The 13,926-nt window shown below is 46.0% G+C and overlaps 1 pseudogene; it reads right to left on the bottom strand.

Annotated features, from left to right (window-relative positions):
• Positions 1–218: 218 nt before the first annotated feature.
• Positions 219–336, bottom strand: LOC126428539 (5S ribosomal RNA; annotated as a pseudogene).
• Positions 337–13,926: the final 13,590 nt, after the last annotated feature.

Genomic DNA, 13,926 nt, shown 5'->3' with positions numbered 1-13,926 from the left:
TTACTGTTTTTCACTGCCTTAAGTGTAGCACTCCGTTTCAGGCCACAAGTGGCCCATCGGGACCATCCGACCGCCGTGTCATCCTCAGATGCGGATAGGAGGGGCATGTGGTCAGCACACCGCTCTCCCAGTCGTTATGGTAGTTTTCTTTGACCGGAGCCGCTACTATTCGGTCGAATAGCTCCTCAGTATCAAGAGACTGGGTGCACCCCGAAAAATGGCAACAGCACATGACGGCCCGGATGGTCACCCATCCAAGCGCCGGCCACGCCCGACAGCGCCTAACTTCGGTGATCAGACGGGAACCGGTGTATCCACTGCGGCAAGGCCGTTGCCACTGCCTTAAGTGTACTGCAGTTTAAAGGCGTTTTTCAACAGGCCCGTATTGTTTTTAAGATAAAGCGCCACCAGTATTGATCGGCGCTTACAGCTACTTTCTATATGTTCAAAGGACACTTAATTTTTCCATTCCCACTCGTTGCCAACAAAGGACAAGAAGACTTCCGAGTTCAGTCGCACATTTCTCTTTTTCTCAGTTTCTGGAAAAACTGTTTAGTTTACTTCTGTAATCGAGTGGGGTTGCGCAGTGATCAGCGCACCAGACCTGGATTTAGAATGACGACGGTTCAAACCCGCGTCCGACCATCCTGATTTAGACTTAATGCGATTTCCTAAATTTCTTAAGGCAAATGCCGGGATGGTTCCTTCGAAAGAGCACAGCCGCTATCCTTCCCCATCCCTTCCTAATCCGAAGTTGTGCACCGGTAGATGCCGTGTTTCTTGACTTCCGCAAGGCGTTTGATACAGTTCCCCACAGTCGTGTGATGGGACTGAAGAGTTCCTAGAGAACAGAAGGCAGCATGTCATTCTCAATGGAGAGAAGTCTTCCGAAATAAGAGTGATGTGCCGCAGGGGAGTGTCGTAGGACCGTTGCTATTCACAATATACATAAATGACCTTGTGGATAACATCGGAAGTTCACTGAGGCTTTTTGCGGATGATGCTGTGGTGTATCGAGAGGTTGTAACAATGGAAAATTGTACTGAAATGCAGGAGGATCTGCAGCGAATTGACGCATGGTGCAGGGAATGGCAATTGAATCTCAATGTAGACAAGTGTAATGTGCTGCGAATACACAGAAAGATACATCCTTTATCATTTAGCTACAATATAGAAGGTCAGCAACTGGAAGCAGTTAATTCCATAAATTATCTGGGAGTAGGCATTAGGAGTGATTTAAAATGGAATGACCATATAAAATTAATCGTCGGTAAAGCAGATGCCAAACTGTGATTCATTGGAAGAATCCTGAGGAAATGCAGTCCGAAAACAAAGGAAGTAGGTCACAGTACACTTCTTCGCCCACTGCTTGAATACTGCTCACCGGTGTGGGATCCGTACCAGATAGGGTTGATAGAAGAGATAGAGAAGATCCAACAGAAAACAGCGCGCTTCGTTACAAGATCATTTAATAATCGCGAAAGCGTTACGGAGATGACAGATAAACTCCAGTGGGAGGCTCTGCAAGATAGACGCTCAGTAGCTCGGTACGGGCTTTTGTTGAAGTTTCGAGAAATTACCTTCACCGAGGAGTTAAGCAGTATATTGCTCCCTCCTAAATATATCTCGTGAAGAGACCATGAGGATAAAATCAGAGGGATTAGAGCCCACACAGAAGCATACCGACAATCTTTCTTCCCACGAACAATACGAGACTGAAATAGAAGGGAGAACCGATAGAGATACTCAAGGTACCCTCCGCCACGCACCGTCAGATGGCTTGCGGAGTATGGATGTAGATGTAGATGTCACACACTAATCTCCTCCTCCTCCTCCTTACTTCCGTAAAACTTTTCACAATTTCTGTGAAATTCAGTAGAACGTATTTTAGCTAAAGACAATGAGGGCCCGTAAACCTAAACAAGAGCTATCGAACATACTTAATGCCCGACGTTCTTTACCCACTGCGTCTTTGTATCGTTCGCAGGCCTACAATATATGCTGCGGAGTGTCCAAAATGCCGCAGGCGCAACTCCACTGAAGAGCCAAAGAAACAGATACACCTGCCCTAAAGAGGAAGCAAAAGTGCCGCAACACGAAGTGGCATGGACTCGAGTAACATCTAAAGCAGTGCTGGAGGGAGTTGACACCATGAATCCTGCTGAGCTGTCCATAAATTCGACGGAGTACGAGGGGGCGGAGATCTCTTCTGAACAGCATGTTGTTCACGTCTGGGAAGTCTGGTGGCCAGCGGAAGTGTTTAAACTCAGAAGAATGTTCGGGGAGGCAGTCTGTAGCTATTGTGGACGTGTGGGGTCTCGCATTGTCCTGCTGAAATTTCCCAAGTCCGTCAGAATGCACAATTGAGATAAGCGGATGCAGGTGATGTCACAGGATGCTTAGGTACGTGCCACCTGTCAGAGTGGGCCCCATATCACTCCACCTCCACACGCCCCACATCATTACAAAGCCCCCTCCAGCTTGAACAGTCCCTTGCTAAGATGCAGAGTCCATGGATTCATGAGGTGGTCTCCATACCCGTTCATGTCCATCCGCTCGATACAATTTGAAACGAGACTCGTGCAACCAGGCAACATATCATCAACAGTCCAATGGCGGTGCTGATGGGCCCAGACGAGGCGTAAAACTTTGTGTCGTGCAGTCCTCAAGGCCACACAAGTGGGTGTCCAGCTCATAAAGACCATTTCGATTATGTTTCGTTTAATGGTTCGCACGCTGACTGTTCTTGATGGCCCACGTTGAACGATGCTCTTCAGTTGTGGGCCTGTTCCTGCATTATCTTTTTCAGAGCGCAACGATGTCGGAGATTTGATATTTTACTGGGTTCCCGATATTCACAGTACAGTTGTGAAACGGTCATACGGGACAATGCCCACTTCATCGCTACCTCAGAGATGCTGTGTCCTATCGCTCGTGCGCCGACTGTAGCACCACGTTCAGACTCACTTAAATCTTGATAACCTGTCATCGTAGCAGCAGTAAGGGATCTAACAACTATGCCAGACGCTTGTTGTCTTATATAAGCGCCTTATTCTGCATGTTTACATCTCTCTGTATTTGAATACACCTGCCTATACCAATTCCTCTGGCGCTTCAGTGTATATATATATATATATATATATATATATATATATATATATATATATATATAGGGTGTTTCAAAAATGACCGGTATATTTGAAACAGCAATAAAAACTAAACGAGCAGCGATAGAAATACACCGTTTGTTGCAATATGCTTGGGACAACAGTATATTTTCAGGCAGACAAACTTTCGAAATTACAGTAGTTACAATTTTCAACAACAGATGGCGCTGCAAGTGATGTGAAAGATATAGAAGACAACGCAGTCTGTGGGTGCGCCATTCTGTACATCGTCTTTCTGCTGTAAGCGTGTGCTGTTCACAACGTGCAAGTGTGCTGTAGACAACATGGTTTATACCTTAGAACAGAGGATTTTTCTGGTGTTGAAATTCCACCGCCTAGAACACAGTGTTGTTGCAACAAGACGAAGTTTTCAACGGAGGTTTAATGTAACCAAAGGACCGAAAAGCGATACAATAAAGGATCTGTTTGAAAAATTTCAACGGACTGGGAACGTGACGGATGAACGTGCTGGAAAGGTAGGGCGACCGCGTACGGCAACCACAGAGGGCAACGCGCAGTTAGTGCAGCAGGTGATCCAACAGCGGCCTCGGGTTTCCGTTCGCCGTGTTGCAGCTGCGGTCCAAATGACGCCAACGTCCACTTATCGTCTCATGCGCCAGAGTTTACACCTCTATCCATACAAAATTCAAACGCGGCAACCCCTCAGCGCCGCTACCATTGCTGCACAAGAGACATTCGCTAACGATATAGTGCACAGGATTGATGACGGCGATATGCATGTGGGCAGCATTTGGTTTACTGACGAAGCTTATTTTTACCTGGACAGCTTCGTCAATAAACAGAACTGGCGGATATGGGGAACCGAAAAGCCCCATGTTGCAGTCCCTGCATCCTCAAAAAGTACTGGTCTGGGCCGCCATTTCTTCCAAAGGAATCATTGGCCCATTTTTCAGATCCGAAACGATTACTGCATCACACTATCTGGACATTCTTCGTGAATTTGTGGCGGTATAAACTGCCTTAGCCGACACTGCGAACACCTCGTGGATATGCAAGATGGTGCCTGGCCACATCGCACGGCCGACGTCTTTAATTTCCTGAATGAATATTTCGATGATCGTGTGATTGCTTTGGGCTATCCGAAACATACAGGAGGCGGCGTGGATTGGCCTCCCTATTCGCCAGACGTGAACCCCTGTGACTTCTTTCTGTGGGGACACTTGAAAGACCAGGTGTACCGCCAGAATCCAGAAACAATTGAACAGCTGAAGCAGTACATCTCATCTGCATGTGAAGCCATTCGGCCAGACACGTTGTCAAAGGTTTCGGGTAATTTCATTCAGAGACTACGCCACATTATTGCTACGCATGGTGGATATGTGGAAAATATCGTACTATAGAGTTTCCCAGACCGCAGCGCCATCTGTTGTTGAAAATTGTAACTACTGTAATTTCGAAAGTTTGTCAGCCTGAAAATGTACTGTTGTCCCAAGCATATTGCAACAAACGGTGTATATATATCGCTGCTCCTTTAGTTTTTATTGCCGTTTCAAATATACCGGTCATTTTTGAAACACCCTATATATATATATATATATATATATATATATATATATATATATATATATATATATATATATACACGCATCAAAAAAAGTTTTGCATCAGCTCGGTTCTGAGAGTTCCGGAACCTGTGCAGAAAATTGGAATAGACATCAACATAAACATTATTTCCGCCCTTTCTATTGCCCATAAAACCACACATTGCATGTCGTACCACAATACAGCGAGACTTTGAGAGGTGGTGGTCCAAACTGCGGTACGCACCAGAACCTCTAAAAGCCATGCATGCCTGTATTCGTCCTGGCATACTATCCACAATTTCATCAAAGCACTGTTGGTCCAGATTGACGCACACCTCAACGGCGGTTCGGCGTAGATCCCTCAGAGTGGTTGGCGGGTCACGTCGTCCATAAACAGTCCTTTTCAGCACATTCCAGGCATGTTCGATAGGATTCATGTCTGGAGAACATGCTGGCCACTCTAGTCGAGCGATGTCGTCATCCTGAAGGATGTCATTCACAAGATGTCCACCATGGGGGCGCGAATTGTCGTCCATGAAGACGAATTCCTCGCCAATATGCTGCTGTATGGTTGCACTATCCGAAGGAGGATGACATCCACGTATCGTACGGCCATTACGGCACCTTCCATTACCCCGATCGGTGTACGTCGGCTCCACACAATGTCATCCCAAAACAGCAGGGAACCTCCACCTTCCTGCACTGGCTATGTAACCTCCCCCACACTTATCGACCTTAATGACAGTGAAAAATTAAACCGCGTGTACCTAATGGAAATTTGGGAAAAGCAATCGTCACCGAAGTTAATCTGTCGGTAAAGAGGGAGGAAAGGGTTACATCTAAATGAAAGGAAAAATGCAAATGAAACTGGTGGAAATTAATTTTGAAAAGGGGTAAAGTTAATAAAGAAAGTAAATGTGCGGCCGTTACGTTAACAATTAACTAGCGGTAATTAGATATTTGAGATTTGGGGAAAATCACGGTCGCCAGTCCTAAGGACAATTACTATAGTAACTGAAAAAGAAAGGTTATTACACATATAATTAGCACTAGAAGCGTGGCAACTGAAGGTTGACACGTGTAGTGTGAAAACTGAAAGTTTGTCAGAAGTAATAAATTTCGCTACACTCTGACTTAATTTAGCAAAAGAATTAATAAAACCGGAAAATCGAAAGTTAATTTAGTGACTGAAGTTAATAAGAAGCTTTCTTTCTTAAGCACATCGAAATTCAGTAAAATACGGTTAGTCTTGGACTACCTCAACAATCATTTCAAAAGCAACTTGACTCTACGCAATTTAGAAACAAGAGATTTAACTTTGAACTTGAATTAAATGATTCTGAACAATTAACAATAGTAAAATTTGTACGTACCAAGCTGAGCTGCAGTCACAGGTAAGCTAAAATATGGTAACAATACTCGCACTCTTAATTTGTGCTTGTGTAATCTGAATATTGTAGCCAGCTATGAATACTTTAACTGAACTTTGAAATTAAGGCAGTGAAATTAAATGATGCTGGCGTTTGAATTTCAACGACACTCGGGTTCATTCCGGAAAAGGAAGGGACCCTGCTTGGTAATGCAATTGGGACAATGAGCAACAAAGGTTCATGCTAAGTTGCTGTAATTTTGCGAGGCAAATGGAACAGTTTGAAAAGCTGAGGTCTGCCATACAGTTCTGAAACTTTACGTGCTTTTAGTCTTCCTTGTTGGTTGATTGAAGGTTTGAAGTCGTCGATCGAGGAGGTGGCGACAGTCACTCATTGTCGGCCGTCGCTGTTGCAGAAGCTGGATGTTGGCGCGCCTTCTTGTCGACACGGTCACCAGACGAAACGGGCTCTTGATGTGTGCCAGCTAATGCTTCCCGTCCGCGACACCATGTCAGAAACTATCATCGCAAGTCGAGCGCAATTACATGCTGCCAAACTCCGAAAGCGCGGCAACTCGCGGGAGCTACACACAACACACCTGCTCCCCTGCACTCCTCCAGCCAGACTCCCTCTCTGCCCGCGCTCCACACGACAGAGTTAACACTACCAAAGATCCTAAACACTTTCGTTCTCCACACGACCTATCGATGTATTCGTTCGATAGTATAGTTTTCCCTAGGCCAGACCCAGCGTATAAATACAAATAATCTTTACACAACAAATCAATTATACATCGACATAAATGCATAAATATATATATACAAATAGTAAAACAATTACAATATATAAAGGCACAGAAATGTCATATATTCAGGTAACAAAATAAGGAAAAAATTTACAGTACAATAGATGGAAATAGGAGGATATGCATTTCCGGCGTTACAGCTAGACAGTGGTTCAAAATGGCTCTGAGCACTATGGGACTTAACATCTTAGGTCATCAGTCCCCTAGAACTTAGAACTACTTAAACCTAACTAACCTAAGGACATCACACAACACCCCAGCCATCACGAGGCAGAGAAAATCCCTGACCCCGCCGGGAATCGAACCCGGGAACCCGGGCGTGCGAAGCGAGAACGCTACCGCACGACCACGAGATGCGGGCAGCTAGACAGTGTCTCTAAGGCTTTCAGGCTGACCAGGTTGCCTCCAGGTATGTCTGGTTGAGGGCATACGCGACACTCACTGGTGAAGAGAACTTCATAGCAGTCATGAGCGGTTTATTCAGCATGTTGTTGGGCCCATCTGTACCGCGCTGCGTGGTGTCGTGGTTGCAAAGATGGACCTCGCCACGTCGGGAATGAAGTTGCGCATCATGCAGCCTATTGCGCACAGTTTGAGTCGTAACACGACGTTCTGTGGCTGCACGAAAAGCATTATTCAACATGGTGGCGTTGCTGTCAGGATTACTCCGAGCCATTATCCGTCATCCACTGCCGTAGTAGTCCTTAGGCGGCCTGAGCGAGACATGTCATCGATAGTTCCTGTCTCTCTGTGTCTCCTCCATGTCCGAACCACGCGCTTTGGTTCACTCCGAGACTCCTGGATACTTCGCTTTGTTGGGAGCCCTTCCTGGCACAGAGTAACAATGCGGATGCGATCGAACTGCGGTGTTGACCGACTAGGCCTGGTTGAACTACAGCCGTGTACATCCTGCCTGATGGAGTGACTGGAACTCATCGGCTCTCGGGTCCCCTCCGTCTAATAGGCGCTGCTCATGCATGGTTGTTTACGTGTTTTTCTGGGTTCACTGACATCTCTGAACAGTCAAAGGGACTGTGTCTGTGATACAGTATCGAAACTCAACGTCTATCTTCAGGAGTTCTGGGAACCGGGGTGATGCAAAACTTTTTTTGATGTGTGTATCTTACGGTCTGGAAAGAATCACTGTGAGAGTAAGAACCAGCTACCTATAAAAGGAGCGCTGGTGATAAATCAGTGTAAACTACGACGCGGGAATGAGCAAGATTTGAGAATGAGGGCACTTAGTGACTTGCAACAGCTTTATACATAATCTCAAACCTGTACTGAATTTTTTATTGCTGACAACGCCCACAAAACGATGAACGGAAGAAAACTTCGTCGCTTACGAGATTTTCACTGTTCATGTACGAGGGCAGTTCAATAAGTAATGCAACACATTTTTTTTCTCGGCCAATTTTGGTTGAAAAAACCGGAAATTTCTTGTGGAATATTTTCAAACATTGCCGCTTCGTCTCGTATAGTTTCATTGACTTCCGACAGGTGGCAGCGCTGTACGGAGCTGTTAAAATGGCGTCTGTAACGGATGTGCGTTGCAAACAACGGGCAGTGATCGTGTTTCTTTTGGCGGAAAACCAGGGCATCTCAGATATTCATAGGCGCTTGCAGAATGTCTACGGTGATCTGGCAGTGGACAAAAGCACGGTGAGTCGTTGAGCAAAGCGTGTGTCATCATCGCCGCAAGGTCAAGCAAGACTGTCTGATCTCCCGCGTGCGGGCCGGCCGTACACAGCTGTGACTCCTGCAATGGCGGAGTGTGCGAACACACTCGTTCGAGATGATCGACGGATCACCATCAAACAACTCAGTGCTCAACTTGACATCTCTGTTGGTAGTGCTGTCACAATTGTTCACCAGTTGGGATATTCAAAGGTTTGTTCCCGCTGGGTCCCTCGTTGTCTAACCGAACACCATAAAGAGCAAAGGAGAACCATCTGTGCGCAATTGCTTGTTCGTCATGTGGCTGAGGGTGACAATTTCTTGTCAAAGATTGTTACAGGCGATGAAACATGGGTTCATCACTTCGAACCTGAATCAAAACGGCAATCAATGGAGTGGCGCCACACCCACTCCCCTACCAAGAAAAAGTTTAAAGCCATATCCTCAGCCGGTAAAGTCATGGTTACAGTCTTCTGGGACGCTGAAGGGGTTATTCTGTTCGATGTCCTTCCCCATGGTCAAACGATCAACTCTGAAGTGTATTGTGCTACTCTTCAGAAATTGAAGAAACGACTTCAGCGTGTTCGTAGGCACAAAAATCTGAACGAACTTCTCCTTCTTCATGACAACGCAAGACCTCACACAAGTCTTCGCACCCGAGAGGAGCTCACAAAACTTCAGTGGACTGTTCTTCCTCATGCACCCTACAGCCCCGATCTCGCACCGTCGGATTTCCATATGTTGGGCCCAATGAAGGACGCAATCCGTGGGAGGCACTACGCGGATGATGAAGAAGTTATTGATGCAGTACGACGTTGGCTCCGACATCGACCAGTGGAATGGTACCGTGCAGGCATACAGGCCCTCATTTCAAGGTGGCGTAAGGCCGTAGCATTGAATGGAGATTACGTTGAAAAATAGTGTTGTGTAGCTAAAAGATTGGGGAATAACCTGGTGTATTTGAATGGTGAATAAAACAATCCCTGTTTCAGAAAAAAATGTGTTGCATTACTTACTGAACTGCCCTCGTAGTATAACTGCCACTTCTGGGACGAAGTTCTAAATTTTAATTTATTACGACTAGCTGTGTACGCGACACATTTTGCAGGAAATATTCACAATACCACTAAATGCACCTGCAACATTATTGCATTGACAGATATTGCAGGAGGTGTGCCATCATAAATACTGGGATCCGTGAAAAAAAGGCGCATCTTGCATTACGTTAAAATTTATTACTTCTGTGTAGGTAACTCTGTTCGCAACACATTTCGCAGACAGTATCTTTATATGCTGCTGAATTATATGATTATATGAATTATATGATACACGATGATGTTTGGTTTGGTTTGGTTTGTGGGGCGCTCAACTGCGCGGTTATGACTGCCTATACAAAGTCCCAATTTTTACACAGTCCAAATTTTTTCACAGACCAATCTAGTCACTGTCACGGATGATGATGATGGTGACATGATGAGGACAACACAAACACCCAGTCCCCAGGCAGAGAAAATCCCCAACCGGGCCGCGAATCGAACCCGGAACCGCGAGATCCAGAGGCAGCAACCCTAACTACTAGACCTCTAGTTGCGGACTGTATCATAGACGGCACACAGTACAGGACATATGACGTCATAAACAAAGTGAGGCATGAAAAACTGCAGCATAATTCATAACGTTTTACTTTATTACTTCTTTACTGTTAACTCCATTTCCAGCACATTTCGCAGACAGTATTCGCCATATACCGCTGGACGTACCTGAAAAATTATGGCGTAGTCCGACACACAGTTCAGAAGATATGACGAATATACAGGGTGTTACAAAAAGGTACGGCCAAACTTTCAGGAATCATTCCTCACACACAAAGAAAGAAAGCATGCTACGTGGACATGTCTCCGGAAACGCTTACTTTCCATGTTAGAGCTCATTTTATTACTTCTCTTCACATTAATCGTGGAATGGAAACACACAGCAACAGAACGTACCAGCGTGACTTCGAACACTTTGTTACAGGAAATGTCCTCCGTTAGCGAGGATACATGCATCCACCCTCCGTCGCATGGAATCCCTGATGCGCTGATGCAGCCCTGGAGAATGGCGTATTGTATCACAGCCGTCCACAATACGAGCACGAAGAGTCTCTACATTTGGTACCGGGCTTGCGTAGACAAGAGCTTTCAAATGCCCCCACACATGAAAGTCAAGAGGGTTGAGGTCAGGAGAGCGTGGAGGCCATGGAATTGGTCCGCCTCTACCAATCCATCGGTCACCGAATCTGTTGTTGAGAAGCGTACGAACACTTCGACTGAAATGTGCAGGAGCTCCATCGTGCATGAACCACATGTTGTGTCGTACTTGTAAAGGCACATGTTCTAGCAGCACAGGTAGAGTATCCCGTATGAAATCATGATAACGTGCTGCATTGAGCGTAGGTGGAAGAACATGGGGCACAATCAAGACATCACCAACAATGCCTGCCCAAACGTTCACAGAAAATCTGTGTTGATGACGTGATTGCACAATTGCGTGCGGATTCTCGTCAGCCCACTTATGTCGATTGTGAAAATTTACATTTGATCACGTTGGAATGACGAAACTAAAATGAGCTCTAACATGGAAATTAAGCGTTTCCGGACACATGTCCACATAACATCTTTTCTTTATTTGTGTGTGAGGAATGTTTCTTGAAAGTTTGGCCGTACCTTTTTGTAACACCCTGTAGATTTAAGTGTCAGGAAAACTTTTCTGAAAATAGTGATGTAGTGTAGCGATGTGAAAGTAAAACATGCAAAGTAAATAAATTAGACAAGAAGAGAATAGAAGCTTTTGAAATGCGGTGCTGCAGAGGAATGCTGAAGATCAGATGGATGTATCACGTAGCTAATGAGGCGGCTCTGAATAGGATTTTTAAGAAATAAATGTGGAGCACAACCTGATTAGAATAAGAGATCGGTTGACAGGACGCATCCTTAGACATCAATTAAGTACAGGAGGGAAGTGTAGGGGGCTGGGAGAGTAATAATCGTAGATGGTGGCCAAGAGATGAATGCAATAAAGATATTTACGAGGACGGAATAATTATTCGGAGATGAAGAGGCTTGAACGGGATAGAGCAGCATGGAGAACTGGATCAGCCCAGTCTTCGGACAGAAGAAGGCAACAACAAATATCGATCTGCGTGAAAATGAAACAGTAAGGCAACATTTGCTAGAGATGCAGGTGAAATACACTTCTGGCCATTAAAATTGCTACACCACGAAGATACAAATGATTAGCTTTTCAGAGCATTCACACAAGGCTGGCACCGGTGGCGACACCTACAACGTGATGACATGAGGAAAGTTTCCAACCGATTTTTCATACACAAACAGCAGTAGACCGACGTTGCCTGTCAAACGTAGTTGTGATGCCTCGTGTAAGGAGGAGAAATGTGTACCATCACGTTTCCGACTTTGACAAAGGTCGGATTGTAGGCTATCGCGATCGCGGTTTATCGTATCGCAACATTGCTGCTCTCGTTGGTTGAGATCCAATGACTGTTACCAGAGTGTGGAATCGGTGGTTTCAGGAGGGTAATACGGAACGCCGTGCTGGATCCCAACGGCCTCGTATCACTAGCAGTTGAGATGACAGGCATCTTACCCGCATGGCTGTAACGGATCGTGCAGCCACGTCTCGATCCCTGAGACAACAGATGGGGACGTTTGCAAGACAACAACCATCTGCACGAACAGTTCGACGACGTTCGCAGCAGCACGGACTATCAGCTCGGAGACCATGGCTGCGGTTACCCTTGACGCTGCATCACAGAGAGGAGCGCCTGCGATGGTGTACTCAACGACGAACCTGGGTGCACAAATGGCAGAACGTCATTTTTTCGGATGGTGGTCGCATCCGTGTTTGGCGACTTCACGGTGAACGCACATTGGAAGCGTGTATTCGTCATTGCCATACTGGCGTATCACCCGACGTGATGGTATGGAGTGTCATTGGTTACACATCTAGGTCACCTCTTGTTCGCATTGACGGGACTTCGAACGGTGGACGTTACATTTCAGATGTGTTACGACCTGTGGCTCTACCCTTCATTCGATCCCCGCGAAACCCTACATTTCAGCAGGATAATGCACGACCGCATGTTGCAGGTCCTGTACGGGCCTTTCTGGATCCAGAAAATGTTCGACTGCGGCCCTGGCCAGCACATTCTCCAGATCTCTCACCAACTGAAAACGTCTGGTCAATGGTGGCCGAGCAACTGGCTCGTCACAATACGCCAGTGACTACTCTTGATGAACTGTGGTATCGTGTTATAGCTGCGTGAGCAGCTGTACGTGTACACGCCATCCAAGCTCTGTTTGACTCAATGCCCAGGCGTATCAAGGCCGTTATTACGGCCAGAGGTGGTTGTTCTGGGTACTGATTTCTCAGGATCTATGCACCCAAATTGCGTGAAAATATAATCACATGTTAGTTCTAATATAATATATTTGTCCAATGAATACCCGTTTTTCATCTGCATTTCTTCTTGGTGTAGCAATTTTAATGGCCAGTAGTGTACGTCTACAAGTCTGAGTTAAATATGTTAAACATTTTGGCAAGTGCACGTGCAGCTGAAGCTGCAGGTAAAAAGATCCTCCTAATCCCCTGGATCGATTTCAGCTAAACGTTTCATACATATCACTTACTATCAGGAAAGAAATACAGTTGGAGTAGGAAACTGCAACTTCCCACTGGAGTGATGGTGATGATGTGGAGAAAGAGGAGAGGAGATGGACAGACAGAGCGGCGGAGGATAACAGGGACAGAAAGATGGGGAGGAAACGATTTACAGGGTGAGAGGAAGGAGGAGATAGACGGAGAGATAGGGAGGAACAGATGAACATGAAGAAGAGCGAGTTAGAGGTAGAGAGAGAGATGGGTGGTAGTGGCAAGTTCCTGTGGGACCGAACTGAAGAGGTCATCGATCCCTAGGCTTACACTCTACTTAATCTAACTTGAACTAACTTACGCTACGGACAACAGACACACCCATGCTCGAGGGAGGACTCGAACCTCCGACGGGGGCAGCCGCCGAATCGTAGCAAAGCGCCTTAGACCGCGTAGCTACCCTGCGCGACTGGACATGGATGAGGAGAAAATAAGAGTTGAGTGGGAGGTAGAGGGGGAGGATGATATGGACAGAGGGGGCTGAGCAGATGGACTGAGGGCTGGTGGAGGAGATGGTTAGAGGGGGAGGAGTAGATAGAGGGAGGAGAAGGACAGACAGAGGAGGGAGATGGTCTAATAGAAGACTGAGATAAATGCATAGCTAGGTAACACCAAATACTCTACTAGTTCAAAAATAAACGGCCTGAGGCTGT

This window comes from Schistocerca serialis, chromosome 12 (genome assembly GCF_023864345.2).
Source record: "Schistocerca serialis cubense isolate TAMUIC-IGC-003099 chromosome 12, iqSchSeri2.2, whole genome shotgun sequence".
Lineage (NCBI taxonomy): Eukaryota > Metazoa > Arthropoda > Insecta > Orthoptera > Acrididae > Schistocerca > Schistocerca serialis.
This window is presented reverse-complemented; position numbering and strand designations above follow the sequence as displayed.